This window comes from Scylla paramamosain, chromosome 28 (genome assembly GCF_035594125.1).
Source record: "Scylla paramamosain isolate STU-SP2022 chromosome 28, ASM3559412v1, whole genome shotgun sequence".
Classification (NCBI taxonomy): Eukaryota; Metazoa; Arthropoda; class Malacostraca; order Decapoda; family Portunidae; genus Scylla; species Scylla paramamosain.
Window position 1 is genome coordinate 11,835,970 of NC_087178.1, and position 13,681 is coordinate 11,849,650.

The window sequence follows — 13,681 nt, forward strand, 5'->3', positions numbered from 1 at the left end:
TAATGAACTTTAAAAACTCTCCTCTCTCAACACACGAATAACGTTCCTCAGAAAAATCCCACACACGTTTTCTTTCCACAGATAAAATCCGAAATGACTTTTTTCCCTCTTACAAAAAAAAAAACTCACGTGCAACTATACTCACGTGCAACAATGTATACAATAAAGAAACAGCATAAAATAACAAAGTAATGTTAGAAAACAAAGGACAGTAAAAGTATATGTATTAGATATAAGTAATAAGCAGAGAATAAATAAATAAATAAAAAGACAAAATAACAATGTAACATAAGGATACCGAAGTACAGTCTTGTCTCATAAAATGTCATAAGAAATAAATATGAAAGAAAGAACCGTCATATTTACTTTTTCATTGTCTGTGTTCTTCAGTGCCAATGAAATGTCGTAAAAAATATATAGATTTTTATCTGAGGTGACAGGAAAGACACATTCTCTCTCTCTCTCTCTCTCTCTCTCTCTCTCTCTCTCTCTCTCTCTCTCTCTCTCTCTCTCTCTCTCTCTCTCTCTCTACGTAGGCATCACCCATTTTTAGCACTTAATTTCATGTTTTTTTTTCTTTGAATCTGCTACACATTTTCCCACTTTAGTGCTTTATTTTCTCGTATTTCCCTTGTTCATTACCGCAGTTTTTTTTTTTTTCCAAGTTAAAGCATGCTATTTTCTTTCATCACTTTCCTTTAAGTATGATGTCATTCTCCGAGTAACTTCAGGCACCTACTAATATTACATTACATTCTCTTCCTGATGTCACTTGTTCACTCCGGCTTATGTCTTTCAATGTTTTCTTTTTTTTTCACTTCTTTCTGTTATTTTCTGGCTTTTTTGTATGTCTTTTTTGTGTGGTGCTATGACTCTCAATGTCTGTATGTGTGTGTGTGTGTGTGTGTGTGTGTGTGTGTGTGTGTGTCAGCATGTATATACATTTACTTGTCTATACGTTTGAAGGTTTTTTTTTTTTTTCTTTTTTACTTTAAACTTTCTCTTTCTTTCTCTCCGATTTTATGTTTGTGCTCTCTCTCTCTCTCTCTCTCTCTCTCTCTCTCTCTCTCTCTCTCTCTCTCTCTCTCTCTCTCTCTCTCTCTCTCTCTCTCCAATACATTCTTACTTTTAAAACTCTTCGTCAGCCTTCGGGAATCCTAAAACTCCAACAAACTGGTAGCAACACACTCAGTCCCTGTGCTTCCCTGAGCAGTAAAGGGCGGACGTTGTCACCTCCCGGCGTTACTCCTTCGAGACGCACAGTACAATGTATGTCAGTACGTATATCAGTATATCTTTGACCTGTCTGTCTTGTGTGGGTGGGTGCGTGATTGGTTGGGAGTCTCTGTCCCCAGCTTATGTGCAATTTTGTGTATTGTAATGTATCTGTTTGTCTGTCCGTTTGTCTATTATTTCACACACACACACACACACACACACAATATCTCAACATTTGCTTTTTCCAAATGTCGCATGAAAGAAAAAAGAAAGAGGAAGAAAAGTGTGCAGAATATATATGCATGTGTATTGTGCTGCAAGACATCCAATCTCTCTCTCTCTCTCTCTCTCTCTCTCTCTCTCTCTCTCTCTCTCTCTCTCTCTCTCTCTCTCTCTCTCTCTCTCTCTCTCTCTCTCTCTCTCCATGGTTTCAACACAATTCCGGTGATCCACACAACAATATACAAAATTCATAACATTTATGCATTTTTCATTTCTAGTAAGGTAATTCATAGAGTAGCAGGAGAATTGTGTGTCTTTTTTGGGCGACAGGAAAGTGTGTGTGTGTGTGTGTGTGTGTGTGTGTGTGTGTGTGTGTGTGTGTGTGTGTGTGTGTGTGTGTGTGTGTGTGTGTGTGTGTGTGTGTGTGTGTGTGTGTGTGTGTGTGTGTGTGTGGGCGCCTCTGTCTGCAACGTGATTCACAGGAGGATTAATTTTTTTACGTCTTTTTTGTTTTATAATGTTTTGCTTTCCTTTGTTTCTCTAGGTTTATTTGTAAAATCTCTCTTTTTTTTATCCATTGCTCGTGTGTAAGTTACCAAACATGAACATACAAATATTTTCGTTATGCAAAATTCAGTCTGTCTGCCTCAAAGTTTCTGATATTTTTCTATTTGTAATGATTCTATATATGAATGTTTGTTTACTATTTCATTTGGCATATGCACCCATCAGTCAGTGTGTCTATGTGTCTTTGTCCTGCTTTCTGAATGTCTGATGTGCTGGCTGACTCTCTAATGTCCTTTCCTTCTAACATAGTACATATCTTTATTTTATCTTAGTTTGTTTACCATGATTTACAGTTGCATTTCTATATGTTCTGTCCATCAATATACAGCTAATTTCTCTCTTTATCTGATTCATCGCTTACACTTCCACTTTCTTCTTATTTGTTTATGTATATTGCTCTTCAACCATTCTGGGTTTCTTCACTTACCTACCCATTCGTCGATGTTTTATCTATATATCTCTCCCTATCTAATACTTCCACCTTCTTATCAATCAACGGGGATTTATCAACATATTTTCCCACCTATGTAGTATTATCCCTGTCTATCTGTCTGTCTGTCTATTTATCTAATCTATTTTCTATTTACTGAACTGTCTATCTACCCATCTATATATATTTATATCTACTTATATAGCTATTCATTTATTCATGTACCTATCAATCTATCTATCCATCCATCTGTCCATCTATATATCAATCTATTTATCAGCAAGTCGATCTATTTAACCATTTACCCATCCAGCCATCTATCTGTAAATCTATCTGTTCAACCAGATACCTATTCATTAATCAATTCGTCAGACCAATAACACATTTCTCTATCTGCGCCTGAACATACTCACCGACCCATCTCCCCGCTCACCGCCACTGTACCGAGATGATGCACCCTCAATACACTCCTATACTCGGCGGCGGCTAGGCAACGCTATTTCGACATGTTCCACTAAGCAACCCTGCTTATAAGGGGAGACAAGGCCCTGCTAATGCTACGGGACTGGAGGAGGAGGGGGAGAAAGAGGAGGGGCATCTGTTGCAAGCATTATGTCGGCGAAAGGAAGGATGGAACGTAAGGGAGAGAGGATGAAGGATGGTGGAGCGAGGGAAGAGAAGAGAGGAATTCGTGAAAATGGGAGAAGTTGAGAGTGAAGTGTGGTGGTAGTGGTAGTAGTAGTAGTAGTAGTAGTAGTAGTAGTAGTAGTAGTAGTAGTAGTAGTAGTAGTAGTGGTGGTGGTGGTGGTGGTGGTGGTATAGTTCGTAATTTTTCTATTCTTCCTCCTTAGTGTGAATTGTAGATTTTTTTTCACTCTACTAAAAAACTGTACATTTTTATTTTCTTTTGCACAAAATAAAAAAAAAATAACATTTCCGAAAAGACGGTATTCAAAAGAAAGCAAGCTTCTTCACTTGTCTTATTCATTATGACGTAACATTCTGAGGTAATTTGTACGTCCAAAGGCACAGACAAAGGGGTGTTTGAAGTGGATGCTTTTACAAATACTGTTATTACCCTCCTCCTCCTACTCCTCCTCCTCCTCCTCCTCCTCCTCCTCCTCCTCCTCCTCCTCCTCCTCCTCCTCCTCCTTTTTTTGCATAGGAATAATAATAGAATCTCACTTCATTCTTTCCAATCAAAACGCAGCCAGTTTTTCCCACACTGCACGATGGTTTTCCCATGCCAGCACAAGCACGAGGGCGTATCGGTTTGGCAGAAGTCATACACTGCTCTAGCTTACTTTACTAAAGGGTAGTTAATCTAAATTAATTCCAAAGCGATATGTAAAAGACCTGTGGGAGTGTTTCTGTTTTGGTTATCCTATGTAATCACATGTTGTAATCACATGTTGTAATCCTCATTTTCTTCGTCCTCATTCTCCTGTTATTGATCAACTTTGTGATTTTAAGTACTAAAGGTCAAAGTTGCAGGCGATAACCTGTGTATGCAGCCCCTAAAGGGAAGGTACACAAACACAGTGACCGAAGCTGTGGCCTGATTGACTGCCGCCTCCCTGGAAAGCGCAACGCAAGGATGCTGCACCACCCCTCAACAACCAAACTGTGCCTTCACCTGCGCTACGCACACACCACATCACACAACTATCATGTAGTTACACTTTCCCTCACAAACAAAAGTAGACAGACCGCAACTCTTTCTCTCACTATTCTCTCAAGTTCTCTGTGGTTTTTCTATACCACGTGGTATCAATTCTTGTATGTTGTCAGCTTCTGCTGGAGAGATTGGTGGGGAGGAACCTTCTGTACTATCCTGTTTGGTCTTCCGTTGCATTCCTTTGTATTCCTTTGTGTTCTTTCCTCCTCCTCCTCCTCCTCCTCCTCCTCCTCCTCCTCCTCCTCCTCCTCCTCCTCCTCCTCCTCCTCCTCCTCCTCCTCCTCCTTCTCCTCCTCCTCCTCCTCCTCCTCCTGCCTGCTGCTGGATGTGATGGCTCATGAATAACATGTGAATATGTTCTTAAACCACTCAGTGAAATCATAATTCGAGCTGAGAGAGAGAGAGAGAGAGAGAGAGAGAGAGAGAGAGAGAGAGAGAGAGAGAGAGAGAGAGAGAGAGAGAGAGAGAGAGAGAGAGAGAGAGAGAGAGAGAGAGAGAGAGAGAGAGAGAGAGAGAGAGAGATTCATGGCAAAGAGTAAATTCTTTCATACAAATGCACCACATTAAGCGCCTCCAGCGTAAGACTGTATAATTATCAGGCAGGAAGCGCGGCAGTAAACTCGTCAAGTCTATGGAGAAGGCAGGGCGTGTTTCACTTGCTGGTCTTGCCTCTCACTTTTTTAATATACGTTTTCTTTTTTTGCTTTTCTTTTTTTTTCCTTGCATAGATTGACAAGGTGTGGAATAATAGTAAGAAAATACAAATTATACAAAAACTGAATTGGTGTCACTCCAGATAATAATCCTACTCTTTACTACAACAACAACGACAACAACAACAAAAACAACAACAACTACTACTACTACTACTACTACTACTACTACTACTACTAGTAGTAGTAGTAGTAGTAGTAGTAGTAGTAGTAGTAGTAGTAGTAGTAGTAGTAGTAGTAGTACTCCTACTACTAGTATTGCTACTACTACTGTTATTAACATTCACCTATTAAGACTCAGGAAAGATTTGTCTTTCTCCAACCCTCTGTGCTTCTTAAAAACATGGAGCTGCATTTGGAAATAAAAATTCAAATAGCTGAACACAAAAATCATTTAGATGCAAAAGATATCGGACGGTTCAACTTGAGTAAACTGGAGTAAACAATGCAATACATGTTTAATTTAGAGTCAGTATAAAATGGTGTTCTTACATTTGCATATAGCCATTATTTATACTCACGCTCTCATATCTTCTTGGCGAATGGCAAACAGAGGAACAAAAAAAAAATATTTTCAGTTGCCGCTTCCATACATACAGACAAAATAAATAAATAAATAAATAAAAGTCAATAAAAAAAAACTAAATATGTTTCTGGGAGTGCCTCAATACTCTTAAAAGAACTAGTCACAGGAAGGGGAAAAAACAGACACAGGCAGAGAATTCCAGAGTTTACCAATGAAAGGGATGAAAGAATGAAGATATTGCTTGACTCCTGGACTATTGAAAGGGAACGGAATAAAGGTGAAAGTCTTGTGTAGCGTCAGCGTGGGGAAGGAGAGACGCATGCTGATGGCAAATTCTGGATAGCAGTGACCATAGAAATAACAACACAAGACAGACTTCCCACATTTTTTTCCATCTTCATATACTTGTGTGCATTTTTTTGTAGCATATCAGTGTATTTGCTATGGTAAGCTCAACAGGTATGAAATGTTCTCTAGGGTATGCATTAATTCGTCCATTTATTTATTTATTTATTTATTCACTTATTTATCATCTATTTATTTCATATTCTGCTTTTCATTACCACATCGTACAGAGAGGCACTTTTGTGACTCACTGTTTCCTTTACATTGAGAAATTACTTGTTTATTACAGTACCGCATAAAGCAAGTGTCTGCAGTGAGTCAGACACTTTGTCAAGCAGCCTTACCTTACATGCACATGGAAAAACATAGGCAAGCATGACAGGCTTCACTTAAATGTAAACCTAAAAATGGAAGGACGTACACTGCGCTACAAAAACAGCTCCGTCCCCTTCACTCACCGGTAAACTGTGAGTGTGTCAGGAGGAGCAGGAAAAAGCCAGTCCGCGTCGTCTGGCAGCGAGGAAGGAAAAAGCTCCCGCAGCTGCTGCATCAGACAAGACAAACACAAAATCAGAGGACTGTGTTAGACCCTAAAGACAAAAAAAAAAAAAAGTGTCCGAGTTTGATGGTGTCAACCAAGACTGGCTATCATAAGAACATAAGAACATAAAAAATAAAGGAAGCTGCAAGAAGCGACCAGGCTTACACGTGGTAGTCCCTTTATGAAATATACCTACCTATTTACATTTATTACCCCCATCCATAAACCTGTCTAATCTTCTCTTAAAACTCTCTAATGTCCTAGCAACTAACAACATGATTAGTGAGTCCGTTCCACTCATCTACCACTCTATTCGAGAACCAATTTTTACTATCTCCTTCCTAAACTTAAATTTTCCAAGCTTGAACCTGTTATTTCTTGTTCTATCCAAGATGCTGATCCAAAGAATTTTACTTACATCCCCCTTGTTATAACCCTTATACCACTTAAAGACTTCTATCACGTCCCCTCTTAACCTACGTCTCTCTAAAGAATGTAAATTTAATGACTTCAATCTCGCCTCGTAAGGAATACTCCTCATCCCCTGTATCCTTTCTGTCATTCTCCTCTGTACTCATTCTAATAGACCTATATCTTTCCTGTAATGTGGAGACCAGAATTGCACAACGTAGTCTAGATGAGGTCTGACCAGCGTCAAGAATATCATTAATATTACTTCCGGCCTTCTACTTTTAACACTCCTAAAAATTAATCCTAGTACCCTATTTATCCTGTTTCTAGCCTGTATGCATTGCTTTCCTAGACGGAGTTCACAGCTAACTATAACTCCTAAATCTTTCTCGTACCCTGTAACTACCAGAGATTGTTCGTTTAATGTGTACCTACTGTGTGGGTTTCTTTACCTACGCTAAGTATTTTACATTTATTGATATTAAATTGCATTTGCCATATGTCCGTCCATTCCTTCATCCTAAATCTGCCTACAAGGCAGATTTAGGATGAATGGACCCGTTTCTGATCTAATTAATCTATCTCTGTGTCATCCGCAAATTTACTAACATCACTACTAATTCCACTAACCAAGGCATTGATATATATTAGAAATAACAATGTCCCTAATACTGATCCCTGTGGCACCCCACTGATTACATGACCTAACTCGGATTTCGAGCCGTTTATTACAATTCTTTCTCGCCTGTCGCTAAGCCATGACCCTATCCAGCCTAACACCTTCCCATCTATCCCGTGTGCCCTAACCTTTCTCAGGAGCCTTTCATGGGGTACCTTGTCAAATGCTTTACTAAAGTCCAGATACAAGATATCATAACTATTACCATTATCTACTGCCTCGTACACTTTACTGTAAAAACTTAACAAGTTTGTCATGCAAGACTTCCCCTTCGTGAAGCCATGCTGTGATTGATTTATCAAGTTAGGTTTGTCTAAATGTTCCCTAATGTTCCTCGCTCTTATTGACTCTAATATTTTACCTATAACTGAATTTAAGCTGACAGATCTATAGTTAGACGCTAAAGTTTTATCTCCTTTCTTAAAGATGGGTACTACATTAGCCTGCTTCCACATTACTGGTACCTCACCTGACTCAAGTGATTTCCTAAAGACAGAGACTAACAGCTCACTAATAACCTCTTTGCATTCCTTAAGTACTCTGGGATATATTTCATATGGTCCTGGTGTCTTGAACTTTTTTTTAGCCTATCAATCTCCTGTTCCACTATCTCTCTAGTTATGGAAATATCTGTCAGCTTCTCATTCTCATCTGCTCTAAACATCTGTTCACTATCTGGCATATCCTGCATGTTTTCCTGGGTGAAGACAGATAAAAAATACTCATTCAGAATTTTACTAATCTCCTCCCCAGAACTAACCAGCTCCCCATCTGTTGCCTGTAATGGAACTATAGTATCCTTATTATTCGTCCTCTATTCCTGGTAAAATCCGTTGGGGTCCGTCTTCACATGACTGGCTACACTTAATTCATAATTGCCGCTAGCTTTCCTCGTTAAGTTCCTGACTGTTCTAACTAATTCATTATATTGTGACCTTAAAACTTCTTCACCTGCCCTTAATGTCTTATATATACTTCTCTTCCACCCTATATAATGTTTTAACCTAGCAGTCATCCATTTAGGATAATTTTTCTGTGATCTTATTGTCCTATACGGGATATATGCTAACTGACCTGTATGAACTTTATCTACGAAATATTTATACAATTCATCTACATTTACTTCACCTAATTCCCTCATCTCGACTCCTACCATCCTCTCTACTCCCACATCTACTCGCCTCGACCTCACCTCTCTCATTTCAGCATGACCTGACATTCCACCATACTCACACCCATCTCCCCCTCCCTCACTCCTCCGCCCCTTCCAAACACATCTTACCTCCTCTTGTCCTACACCCTCACACCTCACCTCACCTCACCTCTCACATCTTGCCTTATTTCTCTTCAACTTCAACTCCGTCCCGGACCTGACCTTTTTAATTCCTCAAATTCTGCTCTCTTAAAGTCAAGTATTTTACTAGTATTTTTGCTTCTAAAACTTTCTTCCCATTTTAAATTGTACCTAATTTCCCTATGGTCAATGTTACCTAGCTGTCCTCCAACCTCTACCTACGTGACTGCTTCCTCCCTGTTAGTAAGAATTAAATCTAGAATATTATTCCCCCTTGTGGGTTCTACGACTACCTATTTTAAAAAATTATCCTAAACTATCTTAACAAATTCTGCTTCCTTCCTACCCACCATCAGACTCCAGTCGATATTCCTAAAATTAAAATCTCCTACCACACATACCTGACTGTACCTGCCTGCTCTATTTATTTCCTGCCACAGTGAGGTGTTAATTTCCTTTGTACTGGTCGGAGATCTGTACACTACTCCCACTACTGTACACTGCTGTACTACTACTGCTTTCCTATCTGTTTTAAATCTACTGTTAATACAACACTGTAATGTGTCCCTAACGTATAACGCGACGCCTCCTCCTCTCCTGTTTTCCCTATCTTTATAGAACAATGTATAACCATCTATCTTGACCTCTGGATTAAATACTTTTCCTCACATACTCGTATCTAACCAAGTTTCAGTTAAAGCAATGATATCAAATTTCTCTACACAGACTATTCTTCTAAGCAAGTCTATTTTATTCAAAATACTGCTACATTTTGTGTGGTAAACACTTAAGCTATTTCTCATCTTCCCTGAGCTAGCTACCTTTCTAGATTTAACTAATTTGTCCTATGTTTACTCTTCATAACACCTTCTTCCCACAACCCTTTCCCGTATATGAAGTGAGTTATGGCAAATAATTGGCACATTTTGTGCGCTCGAGCTCGATCTGTAGTGATGAGGCGATAGTTGCGCGAGTTGCGAGGCAGAAACCTTCGCCCACATGCCGATAAATCGAAATATGCAAAATACAGCAAAAAAAAGGTGAGTCTCACGAAGAAATTAAATAAAATAACAAAGATACGCCTTCAAAAGTTACCAAGAAGTGTTTCCGAAAATGAAATCGAAACTTTTATATACGATGCACATCAAAAGGTGCTCCTGGCCAAATCATCGTTGTGCCCTCCAGGGCCAGGCGGGAGCGGTGGGGTGTACAGATGTGCGGTAACAAAAATAGAGCCCCCTCGCTCCGCTACGGGAATGATCCCTCCAAAGATATTAAATACGTTACTAAATGATTAAGAAAATCATAAATTATCTTTCATTCGCTGACAAGGAAAATAAAAACGTGAGGAAAACTAATATTTTCAGAAATCTACAACGACGAGCCTCTAAAAAAAGGGAGACAAATAGTGTGGGCCGGCTCTAGTCATCAAGGCCCACGTCACCTTGACTTTTCAAGGCGACAATCAACACACACAGAGACAAATAAGAACACTTCACAGAACTATACAAGCTTTCCTCTCTTTGATTTTACTTGAATAAAGCTGCAACAAAGGTTATGACGCTAAAAAGTTACCTTAGGTTAGGTCACAAATATCATGGTGGTAACGCTTCCCGGGAAATCAGAGTTAAAAATAATATCAATACCAATTGAACAAAGAAAATATAAATATCTTTTCTCCATAGAAGGAAAGTTTTTTTTTTTTTTTTTTTTTTTTTTTTACGTGGAAACAAAATTCACATTAAATGAAATATGTTACAGTAATAGTTTCCGAGAACACTTTATTATAACGTGCAAAATATTATTAATCTACATAACGGTAAAACACACTAAAGGATAAATAGACATATAAACTAGAAGATCTGATATTTGTTACCTAAAAAATACCTCAAGTGAATATTCCCATTATTAATGAAAGTTTTTTCTAATTGCATCTTTCCTTTCTTCACTCATATATACGTACATAAAAAAGATATATATATATATATATATATATATATATATATATATATATATATATATATATATATATATATATATATATATATATATATATATATATATATATATATATATATATATATATATATATATATATATAAAACGAACGCAAAAATGACAGCTAATTGTTACGTTTCAATTGAATCTCTAAGTAAATATTTATACCAAAAAGATGACACCATTATAGAAAACATATGATTTCGTATCCTTTTCTCTATGCATATATTAAAATAAGCACACGAAGACTGGAATACAAAAATTATAGTTTTGAAAAAGATTCTCGGTTAATCCTCAAAGGACTTTTTTCCCTGTAAGATGTTGCAATGAACATTATAGACTAAATTTACATTCTGTCTTCTTTCTCATATAAAACCTAGGAAGGCAGAAAAATGGGAGACAAAAACAACGCATTGGAAAAAGGTTTAAACTAATCCTTCAATGGATAACACATCTGACACGATACCATGGAAGCACATCCTTTCTTTCCTTCACAGATTCGTGGGAAGCTGACAGAAGAAAGGCAGCAACAGTGACAGGTTTCCGTTGACATGAATAAAAAAAAAATGTTTAACAGCGAGATCAAAATATAGGGCACATGATGTAATGAAGCAGGTACTCACTTTCCTCCTGCATGTGTTGGGAGTGTTCACCGCGGCACCACCTGCCATCCTTTCCTGAAAATATCAAAACATCCACATAAAAAAGTGATGCAGCTTCACTATTCTAAAAAGAGCTAAAAATGAAGCATCATAAACAGAACCACCAGAAATCATTTACTGCATGAGTTAACAACATACACATGAACAAAAGAGGAAAGAATAAATACTGAACAAAAACACGAAATGTCATAAATAAAACGTGTCAAATTCCTCCAAGCAAGAACACATGGATACATGGAAAACAACACTGAAAACAGAACACACTTCAAACGCTGAGAATGTTAAATATGCACAACAGCTGCAACAAAATAAAACGAACAAACACCATTACATATATAACAAGATCAAATAAGAAAATAAAAAGAAGCAAAAATAATAAATGTAAAGCTTGCCAACATTCAGCGGTGTCTAGAATATGAAGGTGGTAGTTAAGTGAGACTGAAGAAGAGGAGCACAAGTCATGCTGCAATTGATGCATGAAGGCAATCAAGGGAGAGGTTCGCACAGAGGAGGCGGGACGCAAGGCGCCTTCAGGCCAGTCACTGCTGGTGTCCCTCGCCTCCCCTTCCTGCCTCGCTGCGAGGTGAAGGGGCCACTACCACCACTGCCTCAACACTTACACTACCTTTGCGTCTCAACACTGAAATGCTTCAATGAATGGGAATGAACGGGAAAGTAATGGTCACTTAGAATTGCTTATAACAAGAACATGTTACTAAGTGTTGTAAATCAATCTGTCTGTCTGCGTCTGTCTGTTTATCTCTGCCTCACATGTTCACTATAATGCTCTGTAAGAATGAGCATCCCTATCTCTGTTGCTTTGTTGCAGCGCATCTATTTGTATTAATGTTGTGTGTGTGTGTGTGTGTGTGTGTGTGTGTGTGTGTGTGTGTGTGTGTGTGTGTGTGTGTGTGTGTGTGTGTGTGTGTGTGTGTGTGACATTACAAGTGAAACAATATTTACGAGTATGGGTCAGTAGGTCTGTCTTCTGGTATATTTAGTAGTTTTAGGAAATCAATGACAACTACGTATTGTGCACGAAAAATGGCATACCGTAAATACGAGGCCATGAGAGAAAAATATAGTTAGGTCACTATGTTTGCATTTTTTTTCGCTTACAGTAATTGTTATCACGAAAGAATATACGAGTAACGGAAGAGGCATACGTTTATATTGTGCAAACATTATGCTGTATTAATATCCCACTGACTAATTCAGTTAGACTTTTGGTTAAGTACTCACTGCAGGGCACGGTAAACTATTTATTAAAGTATTTTACAAAAAAAATTGTGCAAATATATTCATTGGAATGAAATATTCCAGTTTCTGCCGCTATTTAAAACTACTTTGTCCATGTCTGTGCCTGCCCGCACATCCATCTGTCCCTCTGTCTATTTGTCTGTCTGTCTGTCTGCTTCCTTGCCTTCTATTTTTGCCTGCCTGCCTGTCTGCCTGCTTTTTTGCCTGCCTATCCTCTTCAAGTTAGCCTGACTATTTCCCTGTCACCCTGTCTGTCTGCTTGCTTTCTTTCTTTCTTTTTTGTATGTCCATCCACCTCTTTCCCCGCAAGTTAGTCTTTCTGCCTCTTTGCTTGCTTGCTTGCTTGCTTGCTTGCTTGCTTGGTTATCCCTGCCTGTCTGTTTGACCGTCTGCCTTCCTGCCTACCTGTCCCCCCCCCTCTCTCTCTCTCTCTCTCTCTCTCTCTCTCTCTCTCCTCTCTCTCTCTCTCTCTCTCTCTCTCTCTCTCTGATGATTATCTAAACAAGTCAAAACATTATTTAAACCACTACTACGAAATACCAAGGTACTTGAAGGCTTGTCTGTAAGTGGTATCAGTGTGAACAGGTTACATCACGCTCCTATACAATCACGATTTACGCAGCACGCCCTCCATAGTAGGTTGGCAGGCACTTCCCACACGTTAAGGAGTCCTTCTTCATTTCGCTCTCTAATTTAAACTTCTTTATACAAATGAAATTAAACTTCAGGATTTAAATGGTCACTTTCTTTCTTAGCGCATAAACAAAAATGTCCTGGACAAATATAACGAAAATATTTATATTAAAAAGAAAAACAATAATAATATTCGAGCCAAACTCCACAGTAACGAAAGCTTTCATAGATATAGGAACACATTGCAAAGGTCGCACTGAAATATTATTTATCACCGTACAACTACCATACCTAATTCCCGGGAGCAGACTCATGCAGGATAGAAAAAGATGAAACACCAATAAATACTGGTAGAGAGCCATGAGAACATGATAATTCATCAACGAACTCCCGAGAGAGAGAGAGAGAGAGAGAGAGAGGGAGGAGGAGGAGGAGAGAGAGAGAGAGAGAGAGAGAGAGAGAGAGAGAGAGAGAGAGAGAGAGAGAGAGAGAGATATATATATA

At 38.5% G+C, this 13,681-nt stretch overlaps 1 protein-coding gene across 2 annotated transcripts in view; it reads right to left on the minus strand.

Moving 5' to 3' along the window:
* The window catches only part of LOC135114911 (uncharacterized), a 162,057-nt gene extending 150,733 nt beyond the window's left edge, over positions 1-11,324 (minus strand). Inside the window, exon 1 of one of the 2 annotated variants that reach the window (XR_010275709.1) lies at positions 11,246-11,324. The gene's annotated coding sequence lies outside the window, so the exon portion shown is untranslated. The remainder of the gene's footprint in view (positions 1-11,245) is intronic. The other variant, XR_010275708.1, reaches the window with a different exon arrangement.
* Positions 11,325-13,681: the final 2,357 nt, after the last annotated feature.